At 45.3% G+C, this 10,068-nt stretch overlaps 1 long non-coding RNA gene across 1 annotated transcript; it reads left to right on the top strand.

The window, feature by feature from the left end:
- The first annotated feature begins 208 nt into the window (after positions 1-208).
- LOC149431560 (uncharacterized) lies at positions 209-7,412 on the top strand. The gene is made up of 2 exons (XR_016309242.1): positions 209-5,915; positions 5,947-7,412. It is a non-coding gene; the product is annotated as an uncharacterized LOC149431560 (long non-coding RNA).
- The last annotated feature ends 2,656 nt before the right edge of the window (positions 7,413-10,068 follow it).

Below are 10,068 nucleotides of genomic sequence, written 5' to 3'. Positions count from 1 at the left end.
AATGTTGTTGATAAACATTGTCAGGCTGCTCTTCTTTTTTTTGTTTTGCCAGTTCCAGAACATGTTAATTCAGTTGTCAACAGGGGAACCCCTCTGACAACTGAATGAGTCATCGGTTGCTAAGGACAGGGCAGCCCTGCTCCTTGACAACTGGCTTTTTTTTCCCTGGCTTTTGTAAAAAGTACATTTCAGCTGGGGGGGGGGGATGGGGGAATCCCACTGACAGCTGAAAGAACAGGAGCCTGAAGGTATCAGTTTCAGGTATCAGAGCATTTGAATGAGTAACGATACTTGTGCAAATGCTTAGGCTGGCCATACATTATACAATTTTCTTGAGATTTTTTCTTTAGATTTACCAAAAAACATATAATATGAGGGCAAACCTAAACAACACTTTCAATTGTATCCAGTTAGGCCGGCCCTTACATTACATAGCTGAAGGTAAATCTAAAAGAAATTGGGCAGAAAATTGTAAGAAAATTGTATAGTGTATGGCCAGCCTTAGTATCGGCACCAGAACTGGTACCAGAATATCTAATGACAGGTCCATTTGTAGCTCTTCTAGCACACTACCAACATTAAGTCTTTTTCTATGACTTTTTTTTTTCTTTTAATTTTCAGTCCACAGAAAGGAAAAGGCGTCAACTGTCACCTCTCGAGCGCAACAAACATCCAACCCCCACGTCACAAAGACGGGACTGACGCTGCTGAAAGAGTGCTGCGGCTTCACCTGCTCCATCATGTAACGCCTCACCGTGTTTTCATTTGCGCTAAAGCTTAAGAAACGACCGCACGGCAAAAGCCTTACTCTGATTGGCTGCAACAGTTCACGGTCACCTCGGTGCCAGCGGCCAATGTTTTTTGCCTTTATTTACGTGTTCAAAACTGTGTCACCATTGGGAATGTGTACTGGGATTCGCCTGTTCCCTGGACTCCGCCAGTCCCAGTTTATCCTCCGCACGCCGTCCCTGCGTCTTCACCTCATTAGAATTATTTCGTGAAAAGAAAGAACAAAAAAAAATAAATAAAAGATGGCGGTCATGTTGCCTGGGCACCACCAGCAAGAAAAGCGCAGATGACTAAACTGGACTCTGCTAAGAACCGTCTGCATGTGAACGGAGCGCCTTACATAACCGTGATGTCATTTACAAAATATATCAACCGCAATATCAGTGGAGGCGTCATTCAGACGGACGCTGGCACCCGTACTACGAGCTGCAGATGTGGCCCCGCATACAGGCGGTGTGCAGTCGGGGTTGTGCAGTTGCTCCTGCCTGTCAAATTGTGACATGTGGTTGTGTCTGTGTGTCCGCTGCATCTGCATCCACTTCAGGGGCGGACTGACCATTTGGAAACTCGGGCACTGCCCGAGGGCCCGGAGTCAGTAGGGGGCCCCATGAGATGCCCCTGGTACCTTTTCATAGGCTTTTTTGAGTTTGGGCAAGGACACAGGGGCCCCATTATCCCCTATTACCCGGGGGCCCCATGAGTTGTCAGTCCGCCCCTGATCCACCTCCATAGGCTGCCTGCATGCAGCTCAGAGCACATGATGCAAAAAACAAAAGCCTCATGCATGCAGTACCAGTGCCAGCGCCCATCTGAATGAGACCTAAGGCTAGGTTCACACCTATGCAGGTTGCATTCTACCTGTTTCTGCATTACGTTTTGTGTTTTTGCTGCGTTTTTTATGCTGTTTGCGGGGGGGTTCATTTTTTTTTCTTTTTATTGTTGCTAGGCAGATTTAAAACACATCAAAAACGCACTACATGCATTTCTGCAGCATTTCCATTGAAGTCTATAGAACCAAAAACGCAACTTTTTGTGTTAAAAAAGGTCCCTGACACCTTCCAAAAAACCGCGACGGGTGAACGTGTCCCATAGGAAATCCGGGGGTTTTATGATATTCATTCCCCTCACTGAATCATGTCATGAAATGTGGATTTGAGATTTGTCTCGTGCTACACTTTTTATAGTGACAATTTCAGTCCTGATCACAAACAAGAAGCTAATCATCAGCGTCAGACTTTTGGGCCAAAACATATTCCTTGGTGGGGGAGGGGGGGACTGGCACTGTAGGAAAGTGAGACTCTACCATCTCTCCACATTCTAACATCTTCTACTAACTACAAGCACAAATCATTCAAGGATATGAGCACAAAGAAATCATTCACATTTGGACGGTGGTTTGAATCGGCTTCTTATACTGCTTTCCATCTTGACTTTATATACAGAGCGCAGCAGCAGAAGTGAGACTTAGTAATATGGGGAGTCTAGAACACAATGCCACAATGAGTGAAAATGGTTCATTAGGGTTACTCTATTTTTCACCTTTTTTTTCTCTTTGTCGACCACCTCTGGGTGTTTTTTGGGTGCAACAAGCAAAGTAACTGTTTCAGGAAGAAGGAACTCTTGAGAAGAGTCACAAGACTCTCTGCAGGTGAAGTACCATGGAATCATCTCCCTTCTAATCTAGTTGGTAGATATGTGGTGAGTCTAGTGACAGCACTGCATGCAAACCGATTAGCATGCTGACCTCAAAGCACAATTCAACAACTGTAGTTTTTGGAAAGCACTGAAGTCATAGGATAAAAGTGGCGGACAATGGTGCCACCATACATGCATGCCTAGCATGACATTGACATGCAGCCCTGGTCTTACCTAGAATATAGCCTGGACCTGGAAGAGATTCATATGGGGCAGATGCACTTCACCAGACAATGCTGCTGAAAAAGTGTATTGCAACTATGTGATAAGATGGCAGGAAAACAGGAGTGAAGTTCTCCAGCAAATCTGGAGCTAGAAATGTATCAAAAGACATGATGGGGACTCTATATGACAATCTGTCTACAAAGACTAACATGGAGATATGATAATAAATGCATTAACACCTCAGGGGCTCTGCCTCCATTCCTGGATGATGAGTAAAGAGCCTTCATCCACCATTGGTGATTCAACTGTAAAAGACAAAAAAAGATCCAGCAATCTCCATGCCTAGCCTTGGCCTCCATTCCTGGATGGTGAGTAAAGAGCCTTCATCCACCATTGGTGACTCAACTGTAAAGGGCAAAAGATCCAGCAATCTCCATGCCTAGTCTTGGCCTCCATTCCTGGAAGGTGAGTAAAGAACCATCATCCACCATTGGTGACTCAACTGTAAGAGACAAAAGATCCAGCAATCTCCATGCCTAGTCTTGGCCTCCATTCCTGGATGGTGAGTAAAGAACCATCATCCACCATTGGTGACTCAACTGTAAGAGACAAAAGATCCAGCAATCTCCATGACTAGTCTTGGCCTCCATTTCTGGATAGTGAGTAAAGAGCCTTCATCCACCATTGGTGACTCAACTGTAAGAGACAAAAGATCCAGCAATCTCCATGCCTAGTCTTGGCCTCCATTTCTGGATGGTGAGTAAAGAGCCTTCATCCACCATTGGTGACTCAACTGTAAAAGACAAAAGATCCAGCAATCTCCATGCCTTGTCTTGGCCTCCATTTCTGGATGGTGAGTAAAGGGCCTTTATCCACCATTGGTGACTCAACTGTAAGAGGCAAAAGATCCAGCAATCTCCATGCCTAGTCTTGGCCTCCATTTCTGGATAGTGAGTAAAGAGCCTTCATCCACCAATGGTGACTCAACTGTAAGAGACAAAAGATCCAGCAATCTCCATGCCTTGTCTTGGCCTCCATTCCTGGATGGTGAGTAAAGGGCCTTCATCCACCATTGGTGACTCAACTGTAAAAGACAAAAGATCCAGCAATCTCCATGCCTAGTCTTGGCCTCCATTCCTGGATGGTGAGTAAAGAGCCATCATCCACCATTGGTGACTCAACTGTAAGAGACAAAAGATCCAGCAATCTCCATGCCTAGTCTTGGCCTCCATTCCTGGATGGTGAGTAAAGGGCCTTCATCCACCATTGATGACTCAACTGTAAAAGACAAAAGATCCAGCAATCTCCATGCCTAGTCTTGGCCTTCATTCCTTGATGGTGAGTAAAGGGCCTTCAGCCACCATTGGTGACTCAACTGTAAGAGACAAAAGATCCAGAAATCTCCATGCCTAGTCTTGGCCTCCATTCCTGCCCATTAGGACGTTTTGGGTGTCCCGCAAATTGTGGTGAGTTTCAGCTTCTCATCTTACATCCTTCAAAATATAAAATAAGCATAGGGCAAGGATGGTGGGAACATCTTGCAATAGATACACCAAGAGAACTCTTCAATACACTATATGGCTTGGACACTTGACCATTACACCTATATGAGCTTGTTGAAAATCCCATTCCAAAACCATGACCAGTAATATGGAGTTGTCCTCCCATTTGCAGCTCCACTCTTCTGGAAAGGCTTTCCACCAAGAGTTCTGGAGTGTGTCTACTGCATTTGTGAGCTCATGTATGGATGTTATATGACAAGACCTGATTTGAGGTTAGGGGCCACTCAAGTTCCACCACACCAAACTGGTCAAATTACGTCCTTGTGGCACTGGTTTTGAGCACAGAGAATAGAAAAAGGTCTTTCCCAACCAAGCATGGACGAGCACAGTTACCATTGGTATCAACTGGACACCTGAGCTCCAGTGTTTTGAGGGGTCCATATATTTTAGGCTTTTATACCCTAGTTGGGTGGACGGAACATTTAGGGCAGGGGTTCTTACCTTTTAAGGATGACAGACCACCAATAAATTGCTAAATATGTCCCAGTCTTCATCAGTCTGTCAAAATCATCATCATCAGTCCTATTAGGTCCAAGTGTGACTTCAAAAGATGTTAATGGTTTTACTTTCCATATGGATAGCTGGGAACAGCTGATATATTCTATTATATTTAAATGGAAAATCACAAATGTATAATCTAACCGCAAGTAGTAAGATTTTTGCTGTTGTTTTTGTACAATCAGAACTTGGAATGAAGATCTATTTATTGGCTGTGTTGTTTCCTGGCACATCACGTCCATTTCTCTACTTTAAATGCAAGTTCAGTTAATGTGTTACTAAACCCACAACAGTAAAAATCAGTCTGTATCTGCAATAAAGCATGCTTGTTGTACTCACTGTGGAACCTAAGGGGTTAATCCTCCACATCTCCAATCCATCTCCAATCCATCTGCTGAAGGTGCAGAGCTCTAGGAGGCACTTTGCACATGCTCAGGTATGTGTGTATGGCTAGAGAGTTTTTATTATCTTTGGGGGAGTGCATGTGATCAGCACAGGGCCAATCAGCGCTGTCCAGACACAGGGTCAGGAGTCATGCAGCCTCATAGGACAGTCAGAGGAGAATGAAAACTCCTCCTGCAATCGTTAACCAGTGCTCTGCTGGACACTGATAGAAGTCACAAGACTGCTATATACTGCTGATGAGAAAAAGTATTTAGCAGTTAATATTTACTAAAATAATTGCTTTTCCATGTTGTGTGTACTGTGGGAGACCAGATATAGTGAATGCAGGGTCTGGGGAGACCAGATATAGTGAATGCAGGGTCCGGGGAGAGCGGATATAGTGAATGCGGGGTCCGGGGAGACCAGATATAGTGAATGCAGAATCTGGGGAGAGCGGATATAGTGAATGCAGGATCCGGGGAGAGAGGATATAGTGAATGCAGGATCTGGGGAGAGCAGATATAGTGAATGCAGAATCTGGGGAGAGCGGATATAGTGAATGCAGGATCCGGGGAGAGCGGATATAGTGAATGCAGGGTCCGGGGAGAGCGGATATAGTGAACGCAGGGTCCGGGGAGACCGGATATAGTGAACGCAGGGTCCGGGGGGACCAGATATAGTGAACGCAGGGTCCGGTGGGACCAGATATAGTGAACGCAGGGCCCGGGGGGGACCAGATATAGTGTAGTGAATGCGGGGTCTGGAGAGAGCGGATATAGTTAAAGCAAGGTCTAGGGGGGGACCAGATATAGTGAATGCAGGGTCCGGGGGGACCGGATATAGTGAATGCAAGGTCTGGGGGGACCTGATATAGTGAATGCAAGGTCCAGGGAGACCAGATATAGTGAATGCAGGGTCCAGGGAGACCAGATATAGTGAATGCAGGGTCTGGGGGGACCAGATATAATGAATGCAGGGTCTGGGGGGACCAGATATAATGAATGCAGGGTCTGGGGGGACCAGATATAATGAATGCAAGGTCTGGGGGGACCAGATATAGTGAATGCAAGGTCCAGGGAGACCAGATATAGTGAATGCAGGGTATGGGGGGACCAGATATAGTGAATGCAAGGTCCAGGGAGACCAGATATAGTGAATGCAGGGTATGGGGGGGCCAGATATAATGAATGCAGGGTCTGGGGGGGGCAGATATAATGAATGCAGGGTCTGGGGTTTAGTAACACTTTAAGTATTTTCTTACGTTCAATGATTAGAGATTCAGTCCTTTACCCCTATTGTTGAGACCCCTTATCTCTAGGATGTACTGATACCTCGAGTTAAAATCTAAGGTGTGCAAAGAGATGTTCTGATCAATTTGCATTATTTGTAGAGCATCATCACACCACAACATTGGGACAAGACCTAAAGAGGAACCTTGCTCTGCCTAACCTGCCCAAAAGATAAAACACTTGTTCCTCTCTAACACTTGTTCCTGTCTTACATAAAAAAGACACACTGTACTTACCAGACCATGGAGTCCAGAGTTGTCTTGCTTGAAGCAAAAGTTTTCCCTTTGCGCTTCTTCTCCAATGCCGCCATCTTTAATTGAGATCTGGTGCATGGAGAGACGTGCTTTGAGTCTCTACCATGTCTACAGGCCCTAACAGAGATGCCTGCAGTATGTTTGCGCATGCATGGTGTCTCGTAAATGGCTGGTTATGGATGGCTATGTCCCACATCCCAGGAGGCAGTTTGCAGGATGTCGCGCATGCGCAACCATCCCGTGAAAACTGGCAGTGTGCCTGTACAGGCAGGAGGGTCATAACATCATCCTGGCCTACGCTGGGACTTAGGAGGTAAAAAAAAAAATTAATAAGTTTTTACTTTTTAAATATTTTTTGCTAATGTGTAAGAGTAAGGGAGAAGGAGAGAAGACCATAAAGAAATTGTAAAAGCTCCGCTTTCAGTATAAACATTCTTTGCTCTGATACATATCAGGGAGATTCTATACAATGTGCCGGTGAGAGTAGTGGGGCCCATTAGCTGCTCTTCTCTGGCTGACTATACAGTAGGGGAAAGGCTTTAAATCCTTGAATTTGTACCCAATATTTTATTCATTTGTCTCCTCTCTGGTTTCTGGAACTCCCTGGGTAACATGTTACCATGAATGAGATCCAATATTTGTATCATGTGTTCCCAAAAAGCCGAAATGATTGGTATTCTCTGGGCCCCCCATGGTGTACATGTATTAACACATGGATGTAAAAAGAAAAAAAGATTAAAGAACTATATAATAAAATGTATACTGCATATATCACACATGGAAATTCTTGGTGGATTTGTGATTTGTCTCTTGTTCTTCTTTCGGTTTAGAAAATAATTGGGTAAAAGTTTGATTAACCTGCTAACTAAGAAACCCTAAAGGTGGACGATGTGGTGGGCAAAGTCATAGCAGACTGTGAGAGAGCTGGGCCACTGCTTTCTATGGGAGACACATAGTCTAACCCACGGGCGTCAAACTGGCGGGCCTCCAGCTGTTGCCAAACTACAAGTCCCATGAGGCATTGCAAGATTGACGGTTACAAGCATGACTCCCAAAGGCAGAGGCATGATGGGACTTGTAGTTTAGCAGCAGCTGGAGGGCCGCCAGTTTGACACCCCTGCCCTTTATCACTTACCACTTAAACAATAAAAGATGACCAGATACAGTATATATATAATATACAGCCTGGATACTGGGGAGCGGAGACTGTTCAGGACTCATGGACCTCACTCAAGTTTTGTCTTCCTTCCTGCATAACCTCCATCATCATTGCCATAACCTACATCACCAATGACCTAATCTCCATCATCATTGACATAGCCTCCAATCACCATTAACATAACTTCCATTATAATTGATATAACCCTCATCTTCACTGACCTAACCTTGATCACCAATGATATAACCTCCATCATCGATATAATCTCCATCACCAATGACATAACCTCCATCATCATTGACATAACCTTTATCACTATTGAAATAACCTCCATCATCATTGATGTAACTTCCATCATAATTGACTTAATCTTCATCTCCATTGACATAGCCTCCATCACCATTGACATAGCCTCCATCACCATTGACATAGCCTCCATCACCAATGACATAGCCTCCATCACCAATGACATAAACTCCATCACCATTGACATAAACTCCATCACCATTGATGTAGCCCCCATCAAAATTGACGTAACTCCAATCATAATTGACATAACCTCCATCACCAATGACATAACCTCCATCACCATTGACATAACCTCCATCATCTTTGATATAACCTTCATCTCCATTGACAGAACCTTTATCACTATTGAAATAACCTCCATCACCTTTGATGTAACTTCCATCATAATTGACTTAATCTTCATCTCCAATGACATAACCTCCATCACTATTGACATAACCTCCATCACCATTGACATAACCTCCATCACCATTGACATAACCTCCATCACCATTGACATAACCTCCATCATCAAAAAGATAACCTCCATCACCATTGACATATCCTCCATCACCATTGACATAGCCTCCATCACCACTGATGTAGCCCCCATCAAATTTGACGTAACTCCAATCATAATTGACATAACCTCCATCACCATTGACATCCTCCTGTTACTAGGAACATGTTTTGGGGACCTTCCTCTTCACGAGACTGATGTAGGGAGAAGGTCCCTGAAACAAATCTTTAAAGCTGAACTCCAGCTTTGTTCTCACTTTAAATAGTTTGTTTGGGCTGTGGTGCAGCGCTGCAGGATTTCAAGGATTGAATCAGAGCGCGAGGAGCTGACATGCCACATGGGGCGGAGACACAAATGACTGCAGGAAATCTCCCCATTGTGGGAGGGGCAGAGACACAGACTATTGCACGGAAATCTCCCCATTGTGGGAGGGGCAGAGACACAGACTACTGCAGGAAATCTCCCCAATGTGGGAGGGGCAGAGACACAAACTTCTTCAAGTAAATCTCCCCATTGTGGGAGGGGCAGAGACAAACTTCTGAGGGAAATCTCACCATTATGGGAGGGGCAGAGACTCAGATTACTGCAGGGAAATCTTCCCATTTTGGGAGGGTCAGAGATACAAACTACTGCAGAAAACTCTCCCCATTGTGGGAGGGTCAGAGACACAGACTACTGCAGGGAAATCTCCCCATCGTGGGAGGGTCTGAGACACAGACTACGGCAGGGAAATCTCCCCATTGTGGGAGGGGCAGAAACACAAACTACTGCAGGGAAACCTCCCCATTGTGGGAGGGGCAGAGACACAAATCACTGCAGGAAATCTCCCCAATGTGGGAGGGGCAGAGACACAAACTTCTTCAAGGAAATCTCCCCATTGTGGGAGGGGCAGAGACACAAACTACTGCAAGAAATCTCCCCATTGTGGGAGGGGCAGAGACTCAGATTACTACAGGTAAATTTCCCATTTTGGGAGGGTCAGAGACACAAACTACTGCAGGAAATCTTCCCATTGTGGGAGGGTCAGAGACACAAACTACTGCAGGAAATCTCCCCATTGTGGGAGGGGCAGAGACACAGACTACTGCACGGAAATCTCCCCATTGTGGGAGGGTCAGAGACACAGACTATTGCACGGAAATCTCCCCATTGTGGGAGGGTCAGAGACACAGACTACTGCAGGGAAATCTCCCCATTGTGGGAGGGGCAGAGACACAAATCACTGCAGTGAAATCTCCCCATTGTGGGAGGGGCAGAAACACAAACGACTGCAGGGAAATTTCCCTTTGTAGAAGCGGCAGAGGTACAAAATACTGCAGGAAATCTCCCCATTGTGGGAGGGTCAGAGACACATACTATTGCAGGGAAATCTCCCCAATTTGGGAGGGTCAGAGACACATACTATTGCAGGGAAATCTCCCCAATTTGGGAGGGTCAGAGACACATACTATTGCAGGGAAATCTC

The sequence above is a fragment of the Staurois parvus genome, unplaced genomic scaffold (genome assembly GCF_062004578.1).
Source record: "Staurois parvus isolate SC_StPar_1 unplaced genomic scaffold, SC_StPar_1.0 ptg002207l, whole genome shotgun sequence".
Taxonomy (NCBI): Eukaryota; Metazoa; Chordata; class Amphibia; order Anura; family Ranidae; genus Staurois; species Staurois parvus.
The sequence above is the reverse complement of the archived record's forward strand: the minus strand, read 5'-3'. Positions and strand labels throughout refer to the sequence as shown.